The sequence below is a fragment of the Aquarana catesbeiana genome, linkage group LG07, assembly GCF_042186555.1.
Source record: "Aquarana catesbeiana isolate 2022-GZ linkage group LG07, ASM4218655v1, whole genome shotgun sequence".
NCBI classification, from domain to species: Eukaryota; Metazoa; Chordata; class Amphibia; order Anura; family Ranidae; genus Aquarana; species Aquarana catesbeiana.
Genome location: NC_133330.1, coordinates 274,659,098 through 274,685,303, shown reverse-complemented (window position 1 = coordinate 274,685,303; position 26,206 = coordinate 274,659,098). Strand labels below are relative to the sequence as shown.

At 42.5% G+C, this 26,206-nt stretch overlaps 1 protein-coding gene, 1 long non-coding RNA gene and 1 pseudogene across 2 annotated transcripts in view; all 3 read right to left on the bottom strand.

Annotated features, from left to right (window-relative positions):
- LOC141103591 (uncharacterized) overlaps nucleotides 1-26,206 on the bottom strand; it is a 535,587-nt gene that overhangs the window by 60,756 nt on the left and 448,625 nt on the right. The window lies entirely within an intron of this gene.
- Nucleotides 6,127-25,283, bottom strand: LOC141103592 (uncharacterized). Its single transcript, XR_012235339.1, has 4 exons — nucleotides 25,103-25,283; nucleotides 12,755-12,811; nucleotides 6,297-6,348; nucleotides 6,127-6,193 (listed from the first exon to the last, which is right to left on the bottom strand). It is a non-coding gene; the product is annotated as an uncharacterized lncRNA (long non-coding RNA).
- Nucleotides 10,065-10,198, bottom strand: LOC141103956 (U2 spliceosomal RNA; annotated as a pseudogene).

Here is a 26,206-nt window from a genome sequence, read left to right as displayed (position 1 = left end):
AAATCAAAAATTTCTATACACCATTCCTAAAGGGGGATACACCATTATCCCAATTATCCATTTTTGAATCAATCTGTACAAAAGATCCACTTGCTAAAGGTACAATTTCATCACTTTATAATCAATTATATGGAGTAGCAAATCTTAATAGACCCTCTTACGTTCAGAGGTGGGAGGAGGACCTGGGACGAACTTTAGAAGACACGGACTGGTCTAACATATGGCTCACATCTAAGTCATCTTCACCCAACATCTTAGCACTGGAGACAAATTATAAAGTCCTAACTCGCTGGTACCTTGTACCCGCTAGAGTGGCAAAATATTCACCTAATACCTCAGCTCTTTGTTTTCGAGGATGCCCAGAAATAGGCACATATTTACACATATGGTGGACGTGCCCAGTAATCCAAACCTTCTGGAAGGAAGTTTTCGTGATTGCATCTAAAATATTTAAAAAGATAATACAACCAGATCCATATTTAACTTTACTTAATCTAAAACCGGAATGGTTAACACTCTCTCAATTCAAACTTATGATCCAACTAATAACGGCTGCAAAACAAACAGTGGCCAAGGCATGGAAATCTCCTACATTGGTACTAGCAGAAACAATTCACAGAATGAATAATACAATGTCCCATGCTAAGATGGTAGCCATCGATCAAAATCAAATTCCAAAATTTGAAAAACTTTGGCACCCTTGGATAAAACAACAGTTCCTGTCAAATTTCAATGACTCTGTCCTGTTGCCATGGTAACAGATTAAATGACTTACAGAGACACCCATTCTAAGGCTTCAAAGAGAACTAAAAAGAATAATAAACTGACGAGCGGGACAACCTTGTGGACCATACCTCTACCTTTCAACCCTTTTTCTTCTTTCTCTTTCCTTTTCTCCACCTTACGATTAAAGCTCATTATCAGAATTTATTTGACCTATATACACTCTACTTGTAAACAATATGTATAGTAGGTATAAATCATTTAAATACCTACAAAAGTAACTAAGGAAATGATATATATCTTTAATTTAGGTTTACGTGAACCCAATGTTTAATATTTGAAATTTCATGATATTTACCTATATAAACCCTACTGTAAAACAATGAGCTTACTTTATAGATCCTTGTAAACTTACTTTATGTATCTTTATAACATTGTATACTCAATAAACTTCTTTTGACAAGGAAAACATTAGATCAGTTTTTAGTGTATATTGCACATTGGCTACAGAGTCCAGCAGTCACCATACTGATGTGGCCACAATAACTGCACTGTGCAGGCCAAACTTTTTGACTTCCCTGTCAGGGTTTTAACAGGGATGCATGCTTCTGAGGACAGATCCCTCAAAATGTGGTTTATTCCAGGCAAATGGGGACAAACGGTAACCTTAGTACAATCCGTTGTACAAAGTAATTTGACTGTAAATGATCTGTTTGAGCACTTTGACATTAACTAAATCTGAGAGACATGTCATATTGGATACTCTGGTCTGTCGTAGGAGACTACCTGGTGGTTTTTGGGTTGGTAATTCTGTTGGTTTAGGTGTTGGTGGTTTTGAGGAACCATGGAATTCAAATGACCCAGGCCACGATCCATAATTGCTTGTTGTGACTCCATTACTTGCTGATCCACTGTAACTCTGTTGTCCAGGTGTTTTTTCCACTGTCACCAGTCCTCCATTATTACCCAGAATTCCAGCATGGATAGCTGCTTTGCATATTGAGGAATCCTAAGATAAAACACGTGGCATTCAGTGCAAGATTAATGTTAGACTTTTCTACATTATATATGACTTTGTATTATATGAGAAAAATGGTAAAACTAATAGCTTACATCTGTGTAGGTATCAGTTCCCCAAACAGTTCCTCCATTCACCTGGCACTCAGATGGACATTGAACACTTAGAAATACAAAATATTAAAACTTGTATTCATTATATTATACTGATTATCATTTCTATTTATAGTTAATTGAATTTATTCATACAGAGAAATTATTTTGAGATAAAACTTACATTGAAATTGATTCCTGCAGATTTCTGGCAGTAGTTGAACAGGATCCAATTACTGGAAAGATAAAACATTAGATTAGTTTTTATGCCCAGGTAATGATGAAGTCATAATGACCATACAGTATTCTATTGTAGCACTGTATTGCCATCATATAGGGCAAACTGTAGTTACTCTGATCAAGCATTAGGATTGCAATACTACAGTTCTCTGAATGCTTAAAACTTAGTATGGCTACTGTGATTATCTATTGTGCTCTGCAATGTCTGTTTCCTTTTTTTCATCTTGCCCTACCCATGATTGACACATAAAAGTGTTGATTTACTAAAGGAGAGAAATTGTCTGCATAGTAGACTTAATTTTCACTTAGCATCGTGTATAAAGTGAGGCTGTGTTCTCTTCAACTGCACAATCATGTGCAAGGAAAATTCCTGTTTTATATTCCTTGTCCATGATTAGGTTTTTAAAATGATCACAGCTTTATTTTTTACAAACGTGAAGCTGAACTCCAGTGTTTACAAATACACAATATACCATTGTAGGGTTAATTGCTTTTTAAGTATAGGAGATAGAAGAGAAGGCTGTAATACTTACTTAATTCCTCATTCTCCAGGCTGTTGACTGCTCTCTGATGCTCCGAGTTCCCAGTAGCCCTCACTGTCTTCACTTACAATGCAGGACTATTGGTTCCTTTTAAAATCTTTTAATAAAACTTGCACCTACTCTTGTCTGGGAGAAAAGTGCATAATGCAAAGAGTTCAGGAGCCAGGAGTGCATAACGCACAGAGTGCAGGGTTCAGGAGTACATAAGGTAAATAGTGCCGTTGTCAGGCATAAATAATGCTTAGAGTACTGGGGTCAGTAGTAAGTAACCCTCAGAGTGCAGGAGTCAGGAGTAAGTAATACAACAATTGCAGGTGTCAGGTGTAAGCAACAGAAAGAGTGCAGGAGTCAGGTGTAATCAATGGAAAGCCTGACAGGACTCAGCAGGATGTAACAAAGAGTGTAAGGGTCAGAAGTTAGTAAGAAAGAGTTTAAAACTCATTAGCAAGTGTCACACAGAGTACAGGGGTAAGGTATTTGTAATGCACTGAGTGCTAAAGCCAGGACTAAGTAACACAAAGAGTGGAGGTGTAAGGAATAGCTAATGTAAAGTTTTCAGGTTTCAGGGGTAAGTAACACACAGCGTTTAGGGGTTAGTGATGCACAGATTGCAAAGGTCAAGAGCAAGTAAAGTTAGAAAGTAATGAAATTCCGAGACCGGATTAAGATGTGGATTTAATTGTGCCTGTTGATAGCTGGTAGGGAGAATCTGATCAAGATGATCCTCATGCCCCAGCTACTATATGTGCTCCACAATTCTCCAGTAGTGGTCCCTTTGAAAACGTTTAGAATTGTAAACTCCCTATTCCGCTTGTTAATTTGGAAGAATCGTCCCCCCAGGATCAAACTTGAACACTTACAGCGCCCTAAAGAGGAGGGGGGACTAGCCCTACCGAACCCATGGTTATATTATTTATCAGTGCAGCTCCAACACCTAATAGGGGTTATGGGTGGGGAGACAGATAGGACGAGTATTACCCATAGCTCCTCAGAGACTGTGATGTTACACACAGTGAAACGAGATTCCGTGCCAGCGCCACTTGAAGCTCTAGCCTTTGGGAAGCCAAATAAGAAGTATGCGACCTATAATCTTCTCCAGAAAATCTGGAACAAAATTAGATACCTACAGGGAGTGACAGGATACACGGAATTCAGTCCGATATGGTCCAATGGGACTTACCCTGAAATAGCACAGTTACAGCATGGGGCCTTATGGAAGAGATTTGGAGTGATATACATTCGAGATATTTTTCAGAATGGTATTCTATTTCTCTTTGAGACTCTGCAGGAAAGACACGGCTTGCCATCCAATATGTGATTTTATTATATGCAATTGAAACAAGCTGTGAGGGCTCAGAGCAGCGCTTCAGAGTGGTCTGCTTCACCAACACCATTATTTAACCTAGTCATGAGAGCTACAAATTCTAAAGGTTTCATTTCTCAATGTTATAATATGCTATTGCAGAGCTTCTTGACTAAGCATCCCTTGAGAATGATGGAAAAGTGGGAGAGAGATGTGGGACAGATAGATGGAGACCAGTGGGAGGAGATTCTACAAGCGGTGCCCACAAGCTCGTTAAATGTATCACAAAGGCTAACACAACTGTATCTTACTCTGAGGGTGTACTATACTTCAAATAGATTACACAGAATGGGTCTTAGATCTACCCTGATTGGGGTGGAGTGGTGGATAGCATAAACAGGGTATTTCGGATCTCTATGCCCACTGACCCAAAACACTGCTTGTTAAATGTGCTGGAGGTCTTTGAATGGGAGGAGAGCATCAGAATAGTAATTACCAGGACCCTATTATTAGCACGTAAGATGATAATGCTCCACTGGATATCAGAGGACCCTCCCACAGTTAAGGAATGGATTTCCGCAGTTGGGAACATCATCAGAATGGAGAGATTGGTATATCAGCATAGGGGGTGCACTCGAAAGTTTGAGAAACTCTGGGGCCCATGGCTGGATGTACCTGGACTAGTCCCGGTGGATCTGGTGATGGGGAGATTGTTGGGTCTAAATGCTGGTTAAATACACTTATACGGTTTATTGGTCTGAACGAAGGTCCTCACATAGGTGGGGAGTACTGCCAATTTGTAATGAGAGTTTACAAAATAAGCAATGTAACTGTGTATTGTCGAAGCCTGGTTATGTTTGTTTATGTCGAATTCAATAAACTTTTCTTTAGATAAAAAAAAAAAGCTAGAAAGTAATGAATTTGGTATTTAAATGTTTAGTACATAGTAATAAACAGCAATACATGTTTCTATTTTTACTACCAAATTTTGCTGCAGAGACAAGCTCTATGAATTGGTAGCAGCAACCAATCAATTCAGAGCTATTCTGTTTTCTTAGTTTTGGCCGGAAAAGTGAATACCCACATGTGGTTACTAAATAAGCAAATATCGGTCCATAATTTTTACCCCGAACCAAGAAAACATAAACACTTTACATTGATAAGTAGCTACTGCCAACTCTAGATGCTCGTCTCTGCATCAAAAAGTTTAGCCTGCTTTTGAAAGCCAGACCAGACTGTAAAGAATGTAACCAGGTTTGTGCTTACACTTACCTGGAGAAGTGGCAGGATGTGTTGATGCCTCCACTACAGCACACCGATCTCCACATTCTTGGTCTTTTTAGCAGAGAAAGCACTGAGAATTTCCCCAGCATTACTGATTCCCAGAACACAAGCATACTCACTAAAGTTCTTAGTGGAGAAGTCCACCCTGCACTGCATAGATGCAGCGGCCACCCCAATATGGCACTAAAGGAATCTTTAGCCAATTGCATATGCCTGAAAATACTTGAGCAACAGCCCAGCTTTTCTCTTCCGGCTTTCCAATCTTGTAAAAAAGAAGGTTGACCTACTGCCCAGCAATTGCCGTACATCCGCATTGGCTACAGAGTCCAGCAGCCGCCATACTGATGTGGCCACAATAACTGCACTGTGCAGGCCAAACTTTTTGACTTCCCTGCCAGGGTTTTACCAGGGATGCATGCTTCTGAGGACAGATCCCTCAAAATGTGGTTTATTCCAGCAAATGGGGACAAACGGTAACCTTTCTACAATCCGCTGTACAAAGTAATTTGACTATAAATTATCTATTTGAGCACTTTGACATTAACTAAATCTGAGAGACATATCATATTGGATACTCTGGTCTGTCATAGGAGACTACCTGGTGGTTTTTGGGTTGGTACTTCTGTTGGTTTAGGAGTTGGTGGTTTTGAGAAACCATGGAATACAAATGACCCAGTCCACGATCCATAATTGCTTGTTATGACTCCATTCCTTGCTGATCCACTGTAACTCTGTTGTCCAGGTGTTTTTTCCACTGTCACCAGTCCTCCATTATTACCCAGAATTCCAGCATGGATAGCTGCTTTACATATTGAGGAATCCTAAGATAAACATGTGGCATTCAGTGCAAGAATAATGTTAGACTTTTCTACATTATATATGACTTAGTATTATATGAGAAAAATGGTAAAACTAATAGCTTACATCTGTGTAGACATCAGTTCCCCAAACAGTTCCTCCATTCACCTGGCACTCAGATGGACATTGAACACTTAGAAAAACAAAATATTGCTTTTTAAAACTTGTATTTATGATATTATACTGTATATTATTTATGGTTTTTATGAATTTAATTCTTTTAAGACAAAACTTACATTGAAATAGATTCCTGTAGGTTCCTGACACTAGTTGAACAGGAAGCTAGTACTGGAAAGAAATGGAAAACATTAGATCAGATTTCTTCTCCTGGTAGTGAAGAAGTCATAATGACAATTCAGTGTTCTATTGTAGCACTGGATTGCCTTCATATGAGCAAACTGTAGTTATTCCTAACAAGCATTAGGATTACATTACTGGTGTTGTTCAGTTCTCTGAAGGCTTAATTGTTGATACGACTATTGGGATTAGTGCAAAGCTATTGTAAAGATACTGTACATTGTAAAAATCTGTTTTGCTCCAAAATGTCTGTTTCATTTTTTTGTCTTGTCCTACCCATGATTGACACATAGAAGTTTTGATTTACTAAAGGGGAGAAATTGCTTGCTTAGCCAAGTTAATTTTAACTTGGCATAGTGAATAAAGTGAGGGTGTGTTCTCTTCAACCGCACAATGTGCAACAAAACATCCTGTTTTGTATTCCCTGTCAATGATCAAGTATCTAAAATGATCACAGCTTCATTATATTTAAAAACTTAAAACTGAACTCAAGGAATTACAAATATGCGAAATACCTTTGCAGCAGTGGCAGCCCGTCCATGTGTCCGGCCCCCTGATCTACTTACAGGGCGCCAGACCATGGATTCCAATATGGGGGGTGGTGGTGGGGTTTGAAGTACATGATTAGAGCCAGAGGCTATAATATGCTTAAAAAAAGAGTGGGCTCGGGGTTCAGAGCACTGCGCTCCGAGCCCACCCAGTTGTGTGACAATAGTAAATGAATATTCGCTTTTATCACAGTGATTCTCCTCCCGGCCAATCAGGAAGTGGGTCGTGAGACCCGATTCCCAATTGGCTGAAAGGAGAAGCCATCCTATTGGCCTATGAGGAGGAGACATACGGCCGAGGAGATGCATCCCGGGACATGGAGGAGACACATCCCAGGACATGGAGGAGATGAATCCCAGGACACGGAGAGACTAAGGGTGGAAGCCGCTGGCGCCGCCTGTCAGCACAGGGTGAAAGTGAGCTGGCGACAAGGGGGGAGTGTGGGTGCGGGCTGGAGTCCGACCGATGGAGCACCAGCCACCACTGCTTTGCATTGGGCCCAACCATGCACTAGAACATGCGTCTCCAAACTTTGTAAACAAAGGGCCAGTTTACTGTTCTTCAGACTTTAGGGGGGGCCAGATGGTACCCAGTAGGAATAGAAAATTTTTATGGCATCAGTGGGAGTAAACAGTGCCCAATTTTTTGTATTAGGGGAAGAAATTTCACCCCATTGTTGGTGTCAGTGGAAGAAATGGTGCCTCGTTGTTGATATCAGTGGCAGGAATTATGCCCCATTTTTGGAGTCAGAGGGCAGAATAGTGTCTCATATTAGTGGAATGAATAGTGCCCCAAGGGCTGGATAAAGGCAAGGGCACCAGGACCGCAGTTTGGAGATCCCTGCACTAGAAGGATAGATCTCATGTTGCAGTGCTGTAAAAAAGTATTTGCTCTCTTCCTGATTTTTTTTTTTGCATATTTGTCACACTTAAATGATATAGATCATCATACAAATTTTAATATTGCACAAAGATAACCAGCGTAAATACAAAATGCAGTTTTTAAATGATGATTTAATTTATTAAGGGAAAATAGCTGATTAAACTTGCCTTTACCCTTGTAAAAAAGTAATTGCCCACTAAAACTAAGAATCGGTTGTACCACCCTTGGCGGCAACAACTGCAATCAAGCGTTTGTGACAATTGGCAATGAGTCTTTCATATCACTATGGAGGAATTTTGGCTCACTCTTTTTTGCAGAATTGTTTTAATTCAGCCACATTGGAGGGTTTTTGAGCATGAACGGCCTGTTTAACCCCTTCATGCTGACTGTACGCAAATATGCGGCCTCGGCATGAAGGGTTGTCCCGGGGTGAAGCCTGCATCTGCACGCATCACCCCGATATCGTTTTTTTAGAGCCGGTGGTTGGCTTTCTTGGGATAACAACCAATGTGGCTAAAAAGCTGCTCGGCTGTTATCCCAAGCAGCGGGAGGGGATACCCCCCCTTTTCTCCACCTTCCACGGCTCTCCTGGGCTCTCCTGTCCCACTGGGAGGCCCGAGCGACCAGCCAAGATGTCTGCTGGCTGGCCAGGGATCTGAATTAATCTGGAATCGGCTTTGATCGGGTCTCAGATCTAGTAACCTGTAAGCAATGTCATGACATCACTTCTGGTTCACAGAAGACTTTTTTTTTTAATTTAAAAAAATTACAGTATTCAAAACAGCCAAACTTGGTGTTTTGAATACTTTTATGTGCAAAGGAGGGATTTGGGGTCTTATAGACCCCAGATCACTCCATAAGGAGTACCTGTCACTGCCTGTTACTGTCACAAGGGTTGTTTACATTCCTTCTGACAGCAATAAAAGCGATCAGATGTTTTTTTTTCAAAGGGACAGTGTAAAAATAGAAAAAAAAATTGAAAATGCCCCATCCCTCCGTGCTCGCGCACAGAAGTGAACACATATGTAAGTCATGACCGCAAATGTAAACAGTGTTCAAGCCACACATGTGAGGTATCGCCAGGATCGTTAGTTACTTCTCTGCCAGGGTTTTACCAGGGATGCTTGCTTGCTGGAGACAGACCCCTCAAAATGTGGACTATCCCAGGCAAATGGAGACTAATTGTAACTTTAGTACGGTATCTTGTACAAAGTAATTTGACTGTGCTGTAAATGATCTGTTTGAGCACTTGATTTTTTATTTTTTTTAAAAGCCAGTGGAGTGCAAAACACACCCAAAAACTTCCACCCGGTGCCAAAAAAAGTGCACACACACAAAGAGTGACACACAAAAACGTGCAACGGGTGTTACACTGATCCTCCACTAGGGAAGGACCTTACCCTGATCCCCGGGGGGGTTAGGCTCCAGACGGGGACTGAGGTACTTCACATGGGTCCATCTGGCCGAAACCAGATGGATCCCGTTCTCTGGAAGGTCTGCCGAAACAGACCCACCCAAGCACTAGGTGGGACTCCCCCGAAGGGAGACCCCATGAGAGAGGGCGAACCAAGCCAGAAGGCCTATGTCCACCCCCTCCCAAGACTTTCAGAGTAGTCCCAAGGACCCACACCCTACTCATCACACTGTGACAAACGTGCAACATCAGCCAAAATATACAAAAATAGTGACAAACACAGGGGATAAATAAAAAGAAAGTGGGGAAAAGGAAGTGGGAGAGAGTGAAAAGTGACCATTGTGTAATACAATGGCCGGCCCTCCGGCCAGGAATAAAAATTTCCCCTGGTCCTAGCCAAAAGGCTCAGCCCTAGAGGCAGGTGCGAATAACGTGTGTTCAGGTGAAGTCACCATGGTGCCATAAATCAAGTGCCTGAACACTGTGAATGCACGGCACCCCTGAACTGCCACTTCAGGAGCACATTCACCACTGGCTTTTCGTGCAACCCTGACCACCAGCCCAGACCACAGCAGCCCCCACCCCAGCCAGGAAGGCCTGAAGTTCTGGAAGCTTGGTGAGAGCCCTTTACCATCAGGCCCCACCGTCACTCCCATCCCTCCTACCTAATTACATTCAGGAAATACTAACGGCTCCCCCGGTGGGAAAGGGGAGCCAGTGTGCTCTCCCGAAAAACTGACCAGAGCTAGAGCTTCCCCAATCTATGCCAGGGACCCGACCCTCTGGCCAGACCCAATGGTTCTCCATCCCCATCAGATGGCTTCCCTTTCGGCTACGAACCACTCCAGGTTACCTTTACACCAGCAGGTTTTGCATAGCCTCCAACATCCCTGATACCACCTCGCCGTAGATCAGGGACAGAAGCAAGCGCCACCTCCTGGCAACTGATAAGAACAGATACTACACTTGATCTTAGCCAAAAGGCCGAGAAGCGATATAGAATTCCTGCACCATTTGACAGTTCCCACTGCGATCTGCGAACCGATCTGGGGTGTCATTAACTTTACATTGACACCCCCAGCGGTTCGCAGATGTCAGTGTGAACCAGTGTGCGATGCAGGTGCGATGCGGGGACTGTGATTGAAAAAGACCATGGCTGTTAGTGAGAAAATGCTTGCGCAAACATGTCCAAGCATGATAAGCTTGTAATTGCTGATGTCACACCGCATTATGTATCAGGATTGGCTGCTGCAACATAAGGTGCAAGGATAAATATATGCCAGTGAGGATGCCCCCTGCTTTTCACATGGTTCTGTGCTTGCTGAAGGATACGTCCCTGTGGCTCAGAACCTACTTTGGAAATGACTGACAATGAAGCTGGAGCCCTGGCCGCTAATCCTAGTTACGGAACTCTCCCATGGTCAGGTTGGCTCAATTAACGATCGGAATACGCAACGCCTGGTTTGCCTGAAGTCTCACCAGAGGTCAGCAAACTTCTCACCCTGGGCCCACTGCATTGACTGCAACAACCTACTATGCACCTGTCTCCCAGAGGATCTCCAGGGCCTGATGCAGAGTGATTGCCAGTGTCTGTATACCTGCTTCAGCACCTGTGTCACATCCAAAGGCTGTTGTCTTCACTTCACTGCAGTCTGCCTCTGGTTCTTCAAGCCAAGATGACACCTTGGGTTGGCACCTTGGTTCCCCCACCCAACCAGTGGTTGAGTCGGTGTCTAGTAACTGCTCCATTGGAGCGACATCTCCTGGCTGTGTGCTGTCCCTTGTTACAGCTTCTCCTTCTGACATTCCACCTGCCAAGGAACCTTCTGTGGAACTGTCTGCCACCATGCTAGATCCGCCTGTTGTGGATCCTTGTAAAACTACCTCTACAGCACCGTAGGTGGCAGCATAGTCTACCTATGTATTGGCTGCTTCAGGTACCCCTGCTGAGCTGGAGACCTTGTGGACAGAGTTCCTAGAAGAGTTAAAGCTGTTATAGCTGCAAAGGGTGGGCCAACTCAATATTGAACCCTACTGACTAAGACTGGGATTAAAGTTCATGTGCGTGTAAAGGCAGGCATCCCAATACTTTTGGTAATATAGTGTATGTTTTCTGCTACGTAATCCATTATCAGCAGATTTTCTCACAGATACACACCTTAGTTGAGTGCCTACCATTCTTAACCTACAAGCATTGTTGAATGTCAGTGTTATTCTCTCACAGGCAATCTGCACTTTTGTGAACTGTTGTCCCAACTGATTATTAGTAGTGATTTGTGAAAAATATGCTTACAATACAAGCAGGGCCGGTGCTACCACTAGGCAAACTAGGCAGCCACCAAGGGCGCACTACTGCCTAGGGCGCCCAGCCACTGGCATTCCTACTCTCTTCTCTCTGCAGCAAGCAACTAAGTCTCAGCATCAGTGGTGGCAGAGGACTGTGCCTGTGTCCCGACTCCCGAATGAGTGGAAGCAAGCAAAGATTCATTGATGGGCACTGGTAGGCTGCACTGATGGGCGCTGGTAGGCTGCATTGATGGGCATTGGTAGGCTGCATTGATAGGCGTTAGCGAGGCTGCATTGATGGGTGCTGGTGGGCTGCATTGGTGGGTGCTGGTGAGCGCTAGAGAGGCTGCATTTGATGGGCGCTAGTGAGCTGCATTTGATGGGCGCTAGTGGGCTGCATTTGATGGGCACGTAATTAAAAAGGTGGATTATACATGGGCAGGGCAAAGGTGGAGTCAGGGTGGAGCCAGGGTGGCAAAATTTAGGTTTCGCCTAGGGTGTCAAGAATCCTTGCATCACCTCTGACTACAAGCCCAAAAAGGACAAATTTATTTGCTGTGCATTCTTTATTCTCTTAGATATATAATTACTGTATCTGTTATTTTTTTTAGCTATATCATTTTTTCATGACTGTTTACTTTGATGGGTCCATCAATGGTATCCTTTATTTTTTTTAGTAGTTGGTTTCTTTGGGTGGTGTACATGTATACAATTAAACAGCCCCAGGACCAGCCCATGTACCTGGCAGTCTTGTGCAAGTCAGCTCAAATTAGAAATACTGCATTGTATATATGGGCAAAATAGAGGCTGGCTTTAAAGTCAAACTAAACTAAGCCAGTATTACCTATTTTTAAACATGCTACTATCATTAGTAAATTGATAGGAAGGTATATTTGCTTTCATTTTTTTTTCATTTCTTTAATTGCTTCCTGGTTTCTGTCCTAGGCCTAAATGCCCAGGAGTTTTCATGGGCATTTTTTTCTGTCATTTGGAGGAGGGAAGCGCACCCAGCCATCCGCCGAGCTAAGGGCAGATAGATTCCATGAAGTAAATGCTATATAAATCATCTGCCCTTATTCAAGATGGCCATGGCTAGAGGAACTGTTTTACAAAGTGATTGCTCAACAAAATAAAGCATATCGACATGATTGGACGGGGGAGTTTGCTGTGAATATTAAATATGAATAAAATACTGTTTTTAGTTTGTGGGGCTCAGATACAGTTTTTTTCTACTTAAAGTACCATTCTCATAACATAAAAAATTACCTGATGGTTTTGAGAATGTGTTTTCATTAGGATTGGGAAGCACAAAAGACACTTGTTCTGAAATAGAAAATTGAATGTTAGAATAATGATTTCATCAGCCATCTCAGTCAAAGTTTTATATGTATTGTATAAATTCACAGGTATTATGTTTATTCAATAAAAGTTAATAGATACCACCCATTGTATGTTTTTTATGATATTTTATACACTTTTAAATTAATATAAATTGTGATTTTGTGATTCAAAATGCTTAAATGTGTATACAGTACATGCATAAAAACATGATGATTAATGTGGCAGCTATTTAAAAAATATTCTTGGATTAAAGATCAAATATAGATACAGAATAAAACCTCTGAAATATATGAAATTACAGAGAAAGGAAATATAGAGGCAAAAAAGTTGGAGAGAGGGGAATGAAATATATAGTCCTTAGTGAATCCAGATAAAGCACCTAGTAGTAGAAAAAATGCATCTACTAGCTTTTGATGCCTGGATCCACTTTGATTGAGGTGCTATGTTAATTGGGTTGACAGTGCACAAAGCATCTGTTGAACAGAAAATAGTTCCTATTTGTTACCAGTTTGTTATATGTTTCAGGCTACCTTTAAGGCTGGGTTCACATACAGGTATGTGCAAATTTGATGCGTTTTTAACTGCATCCAATTCGCATGGCATATGAATGTGACCAGCTTTCAATAGAGCTGGTTCATACATGGGTCCAGTTCAGGTGCAAATTCAGGCAGACATTTGGGCCTGATTTGCACCTGAACGGTTGAACAGAAATGTACCGGACCCTGGGCTGCAAACCCTGGCCGCACATATTTGAACTTGGCCTCAATGGAGCGGCGTCTGCTCCAATCAGCAGGGGATCTGTGAGCAGAATTGGAGCCGGGTAGGATGGATGTCAGTTTTGTGACATACATGCCTGTTCAGTTTGTGCCTGATGGACATGAGTGGACCCATGACAGCTTTAGGCCTCATGTACACCACTGCTGGTAAACGGACGTTTAGGAGCAGTTGGGAATTTTTTTCAACTGCTCATGAACCCTCCTCTATGTTATCTTATACGTACATATACACAGGTTCGTTTATAGTTGTTTCTAGGCAGTTGTGTTTAGAGACTTTTTTTGGAACCCAAAAAAATGCGTTCAGAAGCTGTATTTAGAGGCATTTCAAACCCCAAACGTGGCTAAACGCGGTAACTCGCATTGAGCCGCGTTTCGTTTACAGGCGTTTTTCATTTTTGGCTATTTTGAAAAAAGAAAATGCTTCTAGATGCAAACATGGTTAAACGCGGCTAAACGCGGCATGTAAATGCGGTTAAGCAGACGTTTTTAGACGCTGGTTTCTAGCTGTCAAGTTAAATCGATCAGGAGAGGTTGAACAACGTACCATGTACATGAAGCCTTATGGGCGAGCACTTTATGGCCAAGCTAAATGCATCATCATCACAGTAATGTTTAAACTGTATCCACTGTCAAAACTTTTTTTATTAGAGGATAGAATGGGAAGTTATTAGAATCAGTTTTGTTTTTTGTTTTTTGGTTTTTTTTTTTACATCTACTATGTAACTATCTCTTTGTGGTCAAAAGAGTGAGAAGTGACGAGAAAGCTCCAATGGAAACACAACATTAAAACACTTTTTTAGTACTATATAATAGAGGAAGGCTAGAACCCCCATCAACTTGGAGTTTTTGCCTCTGCTGGACATCAATTGTGGTGTAATTTTAAAGATTGCGGGGGTGGGTTATTAGTTTTGATTCTTATTGGTGTAGCTTAAGCAGCTCATGCATAATCCAGACTAATCAGACAGGATAGTCCTGTTTAAAGAGGCAATGCAAGTAAAACTGTACTAAAATACAAACAACCTAATTGCAGCTTTTTTTTTTTCTTTGAGCATAGGAGCTAAATAGGTGCCACTGGATACATGTGTCAGACAAAGGCATGCGCATTAGGTGATCTTTACTGAATTCAGCAACAAAACATGCAAAACAAAAAACTGTACTAAGCCTGGCATGGAGCTCCCCAACAATAAAATCCCACTAGAAGGAGTCTTACTCTGCTGAGCCATGTAGTTCCTTGGGAGAAAAACAGACTAAAGCCTCGTACACACGATCGGACTTTCCGACAGGAAATGTTTGATGACAAGCTGTTGGCGGTAAATCCGACCGTGTGTATGCTCCATCGGACAATTGTTGTTGGACTTTCCGCAGACAAATGTTGGATCGCAGGTTTTAAATTTTTCCATTGTGCTCGCGCTAAAAATGTGAATTGAAAAAAATATAAATATATATAAACTGAGTATAAAATATAAACTAATTGTGCAGAAATATTAAACCATAATTAGTATGCTAATAAAAACATACATGTAAATATATATATATATATATATATATATATGTATATATAATGTGCAATCCTTATATATAAAATTCACAAAGTGCATCCACATAAAAGTGCAATCCTTATATAAAATGCTGAAAGTGCATCATGCATGAATATAGACCTAATTAATAAGTGCAAATCCTGTGACAATCAAGTGTCCAAACAAAATACGATCAGCAGATTCAAACTGAAACAAAGAAGTGCAAGAAAACAGTGTCCATGAATTAAGTGTTCATCAAGCTTCTCCTGAAAAGTGTCCAAATCACAACAAGCTGGATGTGCTCTCCCGTGATCCCCCACTTGTGCTTGCGCTCACCTCTATTCGTGTGACACGGTAGTTAAAGGTAAAACATCATTCATAAAAGAGAAAAAGAAAGCTCCATGGTGTAATATAGTAAGGGATTTATTTAAAGTAAAAGAAGTTCCTCCAGGAGGGTACTCACAGTATGCAGGTGCTACAGTGCACCAAACTATACAGGTGTATTTCGTTTAGCAGCGGCTCGTATGGCGTGCGGTGTGGTGTAGTGTATATTCCTCTCCTTCCCTGCTGACAGCTCCGTCCTAACCCTCCCTGATGCGTATTCGACACAGGAATCACGTGCCTTCCTCTGGGTGAAATACACCTGTATAGTTTGGTGCACTGTAGCACCGGCATACTGTGAGTACCCTCCTGGAGGAACTTCTTTTACTTTAAATAAATCCCTTACTATATTACATAATGGAGCTTTCTTTTTCTCTTTTATGAATGATGTTTTACCTGTGAGGATTGGACATACATCATTGCATCCTGAGTGAGCCCAGGAGTGGCCCCAATGCGTGTTTTGACACTGTTTAACTACCGTGTCACACGAATAGAGGTGAGCGCAAGCACAAGTGGGGGATCACGGGAGAGCACATCCAGCTTGTTGTGATTTGGAAACTTTTCAGGAGAAGCTTGATGAACACTTAATTCATGGACACTGTTTTCTTGCACTTCCTTGTTTCAGTTTGAATCTGCTGATCGTATTTTGTTTGGACACTTGATTGTCACAGGATTTGCACTTATTAATTAGGTCTATATTCATGCATGATGCACTTTCAGCATTTTATATAAGGATTGCACTTTTATGTGGATGCACTTTGTGAATTTTATATATAAGGATTGCACATTATATATATATATATATATATATATATATATATATATATATATATATATATATATATATATATATATATATATATATATATATATATTTTTTTTTTTTTTTTACATGTATGTTTTTATTAGCATACTAATTATGGTTTAATATTTCTGCACAATTAGTTTATATTTTATACTCAATATATATTTATATTTTTTTCAATTCACATTTTTAGCGCGAGCACAATTGATTTTATTTATATTCAAAGATACAACTATGTTGGTGTCCCTTGTTAATTTTTCATTGTATTTTTTAAAATGTAACTGCCTACTCCCAAGCTGTCATTTGAAGTAAAACACATAGCCAAATATTATTCTCCACAATTTTTTTATTGTGCATTAAAAAAGCAAAACAAATAAAATTAAACATGCTATCAGCCAATAGAACTTAACCAAAAAGTGCATTCTAGGCATCTAAAAATACAGAAAATATAACAAATCAAATCATTATTATTCAATCAAAAAATAAAATGCACATGTCCTGCTTCTTAATATAGGGGGTCATCAATGCCAAGAGTTGGTGAAAGCAGGGGTCCATCATCCGGAAATAATTCAGAAAATCATCCGGATTATTCTCCTGGAGCTCCCACAGCAAAGGCATATGACATAATTGGTCACTAGGGATGAGCTTCGAGTTCGAGTCGAACTCATGTTCAACTCGAACATTGGCTGTTCGCAAGTTCGCCGTACAGCGAACAATTTGGGGTGTTTGCGGCAAATTCGAATGCCGCGGAGCACCCTTTAAAAGTCTATGGGAGAAATCAAAAGTGCTAATTTTAAAGGCTTATATGCAAGTTATTGTCATAAAAAGTGTTTGGGGACCTGGGTCCTGCCCCAGGGGACATGGATCAATGCAAAAAAAAAGTTTTAAAAACGTCCGTTTTTTCAGGAGCAGTGATTTTAATAATGCTTAAAGTCAAACAATAAAAGTATAATATCCCTTTAAATTTTGTAGCTGGGGGGTGTCTATAGTATGCCTGTAAAGGGGCGCATGTATCCCGTGTTTAGAACAGTCGGACAGCAAAATGACATTTCAAAAGAAAAAAGTAATTTAAAACTACTCGCGGCTATTGCATTGCCGGTCCGACAATACACATAAAAGTTCATTGATAAAAACGGCATGGGAATTCCCCACAGGGGAACCCCGAACCAAAATTTAAAAAAAAATGACGTGGGGGTCCCCCTAAATTCCATACCAGGCCCTTCAGGTCTGGTATGGATATTAAGGGGAACCCCGGCCAAAATAAAAAAAAATGACATGGGGGTCCCCCTAAATTCCATACCAGACCCTTCAGGTCTGGTATGGATTTTAAGGGGAACCCCGCGCCAAAATTAAAAATAAAAAAAACAGCGTGGGGTTCCCCCAAAAATCCATACCAGACCCTTATCCGAGCACGCAACCTGGCAGGCCGCAGGAAAAGAGGGGGGAATGAGAGAGCGCCCCCCCTCCTGAACCGTACCAGGCCACATGCCCTCAACATTGGGAGGGTGCTTTGGGGTAGCCCCCCAAAACACCTTGTCCCCATGTTGATGAGGACAAGGGCCTCATCCCCACAATGCTGGCCGGTGGTTGTGGGGGTCTGCGGGTGGGGGGCTTATCGGAATCTGGAAGCCCCCTTTAACAAGGGGACCCCCAGATCCCGGCCCCCCCTGTGTCAAATGGTAAGGGGGTACAGAAGTACCCCTACCATTTCACTTAAAAACTGTCAAAAATGTTAAAAATGACAAGAGACAGTTTTTGACAATTCCTTTATTTAAATGCTTCTTCTTTCTTCTATCTTCCTTCATCTTCTTCTTCTTCTTCTTTCTCCGGCGTTCTCATCCAGCATCTCCTTCGCGGCATCTTCTATCTTCTTCTCCTCGGGCCACTCCGCACCCATGGCATGGGGGGAGGCTCCCGCTCTTCTCTTCATCTTCTTCTCTTCTTCATCTTCTTCTCTTCTTCATTTTCTTCTCCGGGCCGCTCCGCATCCATGCTGGCATTGAGGGAGGCTCCCCCTGTGGGACTCGTCTCCTTTTCTGACGGTTCTTAAATAACGGGGGCGGGGCCACCCGGTGACCCCGCCCCCCTCTGACGCACGGAACATGACGGGACTTCCCTGTGGCATTCCCCGTGACGTCACAGGGAAGTCCTGTCAAGTCACCGTGCGTCAGAGGGGGCGGGTCACCAGGTGGCCCCGCCCCCGTTATTTAAGAACCGTCAGAAGAGGAGACGCGTCACACAGCGGGAGCCTTCCTCAAATGCCAGCGTGGGTGCGGAGCGGCCCGGAGAAGAAAATGAAGAAGAGAAGAAGATGAAGAAGAAGATGAAGAAGAGAAGAAGATGAAGAGAAGAGCGGGAGCCTCCCCCCATGCCATGGGTGCGGAGCGGCCAGAGGAGAAGAAGATGGAAGATGCCGCGGAGGAGATGCTGGACGAGAACGCCGGAGGAAGAACCAGAAGAGCCAGAAGAACCAGAAGAAGAAGAAGAAGAAGAAGAAGAAGAAGATGAAGGAAGATAGAAGAAAGAAGAAAGAAGAATCATTTAAATAAAGGAATTGTCAAAAACTGTCTCTTGTCATTTTTAACATTTTTGACAGTTTTTTAGTGAAATGGTAGGGGTACTTTTGTACCCCCTTACCATTTCACACAGGGGGGGCCGGGATCTGGGGGTCCCCTTGTTAAAGGGGGCTTCCAGATTCCGATAAGCCCCCTGCCCGCAGACCCCCACAACCACCGGCCAGGGTTGTGGGGATGAGGCCCTTGTCCTCATCAACATGGGGACAAGGTGTTTTGGGAGGGTTACCCCAAAGCACCCTCCCAATGTTGAGGGCATGTGGCCTGGTACGGTTCAGGAGGGGGGGCGCTCTCTCGTCCCCCTCACTTTTCCTGCAGCCTGTCAGGTTGCATGCTCGGATAAGGGTCTGGTATGGATTTTTGGGGGGACCCCACGCCGTTTTTTTTTTTTAATTTTGGCGCGGGGTTCCCCTTAAAATCCATACCAGACCTGAAGGGCCTGGTATGGAATTTAGGGGGACCCCCATGTCATTTTTTAAAAATTTTGGCTGGGGTTCCCCTTAATATCCATACCAGACCTGAAGGGCCTGGTATGGAATTTAGGGGGACCCCCACGTCATTTTTTTTTTTTTATTTTGGTTCGGGGTTCCCCTGTGGGGAATTCCCATGCCATTTTTATCAATGAACTTTTATGTGTATTGTCGGACCGGCAATGCAATTGCCGCGAGTTGTTTTAAATGCCTTTTTTCCTTTGAAATATCATTTTGCTGTCAGACTGTTCTAAACATGGGAAACATGCGCCCCTTTAAAGGCATACTATAAACACCCCCCAGGTACGAAATTTAAAGGGATATTACACTTTTATTGTTTGACTTTAAGCATTATTAAAATCACTGCTCCTGAAAAAAACGGCCATTTTTAAAACTTTTTTTTTGCATTGATCCATGTCCCCTGGGGCAGGACCCAGGTCCCCAAACACTTTTTATGACAATAACTTGCATATAGGCCTTTAAAATTAGCACTTTTGATTATTCATGTTCGTGTCCGTCCCATAGACTTTAACGGTGTTCGAACGAACTTTTTTCCTGTTCGCATGTTTTGGTGCGAACCAAACAGGGGGGTGTTCGGCTCATCCCTATTGGTCACGATTAATAAAGCAACCAATTTTTGGTCCAAGAAATCCTCCTCCTTCTGTTCCTGGACTGAACTTGGGTCAAAGCAATAACTCCAAGGCCAATAATAATTAACACGTTGTCTCCTCCGATTCCGCAACATGGCTGGTTGACGAACGGCCGTTCAGAAACAAACTGAAAAGCACAAAATGAAAAGCACAAACTGAAAAGCGCTAAATGAAAAGCGCGAAATGAAAAGCGCGAATCAACACTCACCAAACTTCTACTAACAGGAAATTAGCAGAAAGAGCCCAAAGGGTGGCGCAAAAGAGCTGAAAAACCACGTAGTACATCACTACGTTCGTGTTTGTTGGCCGACAATTCCTTGCCATTTGTATGCAAGACAAAATCCAGGCACACACCTTCGGACAAAAGTCCGAGGTTTTGTCTGTGGAAAATCCAATCCTGTGTACAAGGCTTTACACTGCTGAGTCATGTAGTCCTTTGGGAGAAAAGCAGCCTAGTCCCTACCAGGGGCGGATCCAGGGGGGAGCAATGGGGCAATTGCCCCCTCCGTGAAATGCGGGTGACTGTGACAGAGCCCGCCGACGGGCGTCTCCGTAAGTGAGAGAGCCGCTGGGTGGCTCCGTGAGTGAAAGAGCCGGCGGCTCCGTGAGTCAGTGAGAGAGCCGCCGGGCGGCTCCGTGAGTGAGAGAGCCACCGGGTGGCTCCATAGGTGAGAGAGAGAGCCGCCGCTGACATGTGCCGATCGATGTGTTTGTGGGCGTGCTGCTGGCCAATCAGGGAGCCGGCGGGCGGGGGAGAAGAGAGATGACATCATCTCTCACCGCCCGGCGCCCGCCCTGCATACCTGCAGTACCCCCCCACCATGCAGGCAGCTGCGGCTGCAGAGAGATTACATCATCTCTCTGCTGCCTGTCTCTGGGACACAAGAGACCACCTTAGCAGGTGGCAAGTGACAATCTTCATCTGGTGACAGGTGACGTGGCAAGTGACAATCCGCAACATGTGGCAGGCGACGTGGCAAGTGACAATCTTCATCTGGTGACAGGCGACGTGGCAAGTGACAATCCGCAACATGTGGCAGGCGACGTGGCAAGTGACAATCTTCATCTGGTGACAGGCGACATGGCAAGTGACAATCTGCATCTGGTGACAGGCGACGTGGCAAGTGACGTGGCAAGTGGCAATCTGCATCTGGTGACAGGTGATGTGGCAAGTGACAATCCGCAACATGTGGCAGGCGACGTGGCAAGTGACATGGCAATCCGCAATGTGGCAGGCGACGTGGCAAGTGACAATCTGCATCTGGTGACAGGCGACGTGGCAAGTGACAATCCGCAACATGTCGCAGGCGACGTGGCAAGTGACAATCTGCATCTGGTAACAGGTGACGTGGCAAGTGACACACTTGGGGCTCCCACTGATTCTGCATTATGGTGAGTTAAACTATTTAATTTTTTATAACAATGTAATAATAGTAATAATGCGCTTCAATCATCCTGACACCATAACAACCATGGTGCCGTGATGATTGAAGCGCCAACACCAGCCATTTCCCCGATAGATGTACCCGAAAAAAATATATTTTCTGGCAGTGCCCCTCCCGAGACTAGACTCTGGATCCGCCCCTGCTCCCTACTGCATAAAATTCATGTGCTCACACCAATGTTAATGCAATTTTCCCCTGCCAAGGAAGCCTGCCACCATTTTAAAGAGATGACTGGTTGATGTGGATGTGCTGTATCTTGTGTATCATACTGCCATTAACCTGTAAATGTTTTGGGGGCAGACATATGTGCACAATGCTTTTATTAAGAATTCAAGGTATGGATATTTTATAAATAATTACATTGGTCTAGCTTGGACCAATGTAACTATGCATATTGCATATACCATACATGGCTGAAGCTTCTGGAAGCTGGAAATCACTGAAGAAAACACCGCTACTCAAATGATCTCCACTTGCTTTTGGGTCCTGTGCTGAGGAGCTGCCCTGCTGCATTCTGAACAGGAGAAATCAGCCTCTCATTCTATGAATGAATGCAAAGCATTCTCTGATTGCACACGGTGGACAGCATGATGTTACCACCTGTTCTCTATTTTAGTGATTTATGTAGTTCCAGTGAATGCAGTATCAATCTGTTTATCATACCCTGTTTCCCTGAAAATAAGACCTAGCGTGACTGTCGGTGATGGCTGCAATATAAGCCCTACCCCCCAAATAAGCCCTAGTTAAAGTCCTTGTAGGTCTTATTTTCAGGGTAGGGCTCATTTTCGGGGAAACAGGGAAGGCCTTTTTTGGGGGGTAGGGCTTATATTGCAGCCATCACTGACAATCACGCTAGGTCTTATTTTCGGGGAAACAGGGTATTTTGATCAAGGATTGTATAACTGTTTGCCAGGAGTTCAGCTTTAACCCTAGGTTTACTCCTATGCGTTCTTTAGTTCGTTTTGCAGTTTGCAGAAACACACTACAGTGCATTTAACATGGTTTCCTATGGTACACATCTATGTGTTTTTCAGCTGGAGCGTTTTTGGAAAGGGTCAGGGACTTTTTTCCCCACAGCAGATTGCGTTTTGCGTGTAATAGACTTCAATGGACCTGCATCAAAAACGCAAGTGTTACATTTTTTAATGCAATTTTATGTTTTTTTTTTCTCCATAACAAATTGTGTATAGCTGGTTGTTAAGGATCCAGCCAGGAAGCTGGGTGTTACGTCCTTAACAACCAATAAGTCATCAGCTGTCAGAGGGGTTCCCAGCTGACAGCTGAATTTAGGAGCAATAAAAAAAAAAAACAGGAAAAAAGACTCCTCCCCTCCCTTTCCTGACCTGCCGGGCTGCATGCTCGGATAAAGGTCTGGTATGGATTTTTGGGGGGACCCCACACCATTTTATTCCAGATTCTTTATTGCAGGCGATGTTACACCCAAACAACATTTCCTTTGGTGGTATTTGATCACATCTGTTTTTATTGTTTGCGCTATAAACAAAAAAAAAGAGCGACAATTTTGAAAAAAAACTCAATATTTTTTACTTTTTGCTATAATAAATATCCCCCAAAAATATATAAAAAAAATGTTTTTCCTCAGTTTAGGCCAATATGTATTCTTCTACATATTTTTGGTAAAAAAAATTGCAATAAGCATATATTGATTGGTTTGCGCAAAAGTTATAGCGTCTACAAAATAGTTTTATGGAATTTTTATTATTAATTTTTTTTTACTAGTAATGACGGCGATCTGCGATTTTTATAGGGACTGCAACATTATGGCAGACACATCGGACAATTTTGACACATTTTTGGGACCATTGGCATTAATACAGCGCTATAAAAATGCATTGATTACTGTAAAAATGTCAGTGGCAGTGAAGGGGTTAACATCAGGGGGCGATCAAGGGGTTAATGTGTTCCCTAGTGTGTGTTCTAACTGAAGGGGGAGGGGACTGTGCAGGGGAGATGACAGATCGTTGTTCATAATCTGTATGAACAGAGGATCTGTCTGCTCTCCCCTCAGAGAACCGGAAACTCTGTGTTTACACATACTGATCTTGGTTCTCCATGTGTCAGCGGCGATCGCGGAAGCCCGGTGGTGATCGTGACCGCCTGGCACTCGCATCAGCTCGGGGGGCCCCTAGTGCCCACAGGGCAAAGTGATGTTACATAACGTTGTTTCGCCCAGTCGTGTCATTCTGCCACAGTACAACTGTGGCGGCTGGTTGGCAAGTGGTTAACAACCAGATATTCACAGTTTGCAAGAATGCATAAAAAATGCGGGTTTAAAAACGCAAAACACATTGCAAAACAAGCTGGAAAAATGTACCGTAGCCGCATAGATGTCACCTTTGAAAAAAATAATAAATGCACATATTTTTGCAGGAACTAATGAATGTGAATTTCTCTTTTTTACAGGAGCGTGCAAATTATTACACCCACAATCAATGGATCACGGTGCAATGTCAGGCTACTGCAAATACTTCCTCTAGCTCTTTGATCATACCTCCATTGGGACTCTGAGGAAGAAGGTACTCCTTCGAAACGCGTCAGGCAGCAGCGGTCCTGATGTCCTTCCTTTTGCTATCTGGAGACTGTTGGTTCCAGGACTGATTGCCACAAATAGGTGGCTTTTACAAGCAATAATTCTCCACGTGTTTGCGAGTAGTTTTAAAATAGTTTTTATGAATAAATTGCCTTGGGATAATGCACAAGGCTCGTGCGCCCTCTTCTTTTTATCTTTTTTATGCTCATACCCTCATACCTGTCCATTGAGAACTACAGTTCCATCTGCCATGGGGCCATATCTGTAAATGAATGATGGGGCAGTGTGGGTGGAACCCTGCACAGGCACACCAATTTTAAATATGACAGCGCTTTGGGGAAGAAGAACCCCTACTTGCTGTCACAGGGGGTGATTTGAAGGTGGAAGGGAGGCATTTGCACTATGTTACATGTGGGTATAACATGATGGAAAAGATGAACTTAGCCTTTAAAGAGAAGATACTTGTGTAACCCAATTTTAATTGATGCAAAAAAAAATCATAATTACAATAGGAAGGTGCAAAGAACAGAAAATGTATATATTTCCTCGGAAAAAAAATCTCAAACCTATTAATTGTGAATCTGGTTACAATAAGCTGACATCTGTTCAGTTGCTATGGGTTGCATGCCATCTATCCCCTTTGTACTGCTTTACTGCACGTTTTCTACTTTAAACAATTGCTGACAACAATGCACCATTGTCATATAGAAGATGAGATTACTCACTGATATAAGATTAAAAAGAAAATTTTCTGTGGCAAATAATTACACCTTCTGACAAAATAAAGCAAAATCAGATTAGTTAAATTACACTGTAGCATATAAACTATTGGAAACATAAAATCAAATGTGTCTTCCTATAACAAAGACTTAATTAGTAACAATACCCTAGAGGATACTTCTGATATCTTCAATCATTACAAAAATTGAAGAAGAGTAAAGTCAGTATAACGTTTAAGAATTTCCACCCATAATACTACATAATAACATAAACACAATAGTACCAGGGGATGTATGGCAACCAGTTCATTAAATGAGAGAGCACATAAACTTTTAACAAAAAAAAAAAGAAAAAAAAAGAAAAAAGAGATTTAAGGAATATTTACCTTCACTGAAGACACTGAGGACGCTCAACATCAATAGGATTATGGTCCTCATGATTCTCTGTCTGTTCTGCCCCAGGTTACTGGGAGAACTGTGAAACTTGTAGCCTCCAAGTGAGTTTATATACTGTCAGTAAACTGACACCCTTGCATGTGCTCCCTGGTGGGTTTTCCTACCCATGACTTTTATAATTACCACCCATATTCTTGATAACATGATCAAATTACCTATGAAGATTTGCATGAAGGTCAATGTTCATTAAATTCATCACTAGGACAGAAAGTTTTTATTACAGGATTTGCATACTGAATAAACACGGAAAATCAAACATTGATCTTTGTATTTTTGCTAGGTGAATGCCAATTCAATTGAAGTGTAAGGCTGATGAGGTAGATCAGCTCAGAAATAGCAAGGCAGGGGTATATGTCTGCCTGTATTTGCAGTTGCATTAACTCCACGAGCTGCCATGATCATTGGCATGTCAAAAGTGGTGCACACCCAGTACGTACAATTTTTTTTTTTAAAGGTGTATTTTTTTTTTTTTTTTTTTACTTCAGTGCAACTGGATTGATGTACTAAACATATAAGACAGACACTTAAGCCTGGCACACATTACAGTTTTTGTTTCGTGCAACCCACGAGGTTACATGAAAAAAACTGACAGCTCCGATCGGGAGCAGCTGTACTAACCATGCAAGGTTAGTCCAGGGATCTCCCCCACTGAGCTGTTATGTTCTGACAGGGGGACGCCCCCCGTCATAACACTCCGATCAGCGCTTTCTGCTATTGGCTGAGCGCACTGATCTGCAGTTGGTTGCTGGTTTTCCAGCATGCACATCTGACAGAAGTCGGTCGAAATGTCGGCTTCTGACGGACAGACCGACATACATATGGGCAAAATGTCGGCTGGTATTTTTAGTACCAGTGTTCTGTCGAGAAATGCCCCCCATCGAATAGTGCCCGGTATGTACGGCGCATGTGCCTTACGGACCAGCACAACAGCTGATTTGTTGATCAGCTGGGCTGACGTAACCAGGGAGCATGCGCACATTGTAGGAGGTATCTCTCGATGGGAGATACCATTTTACAGGCACAATTTAAACCTA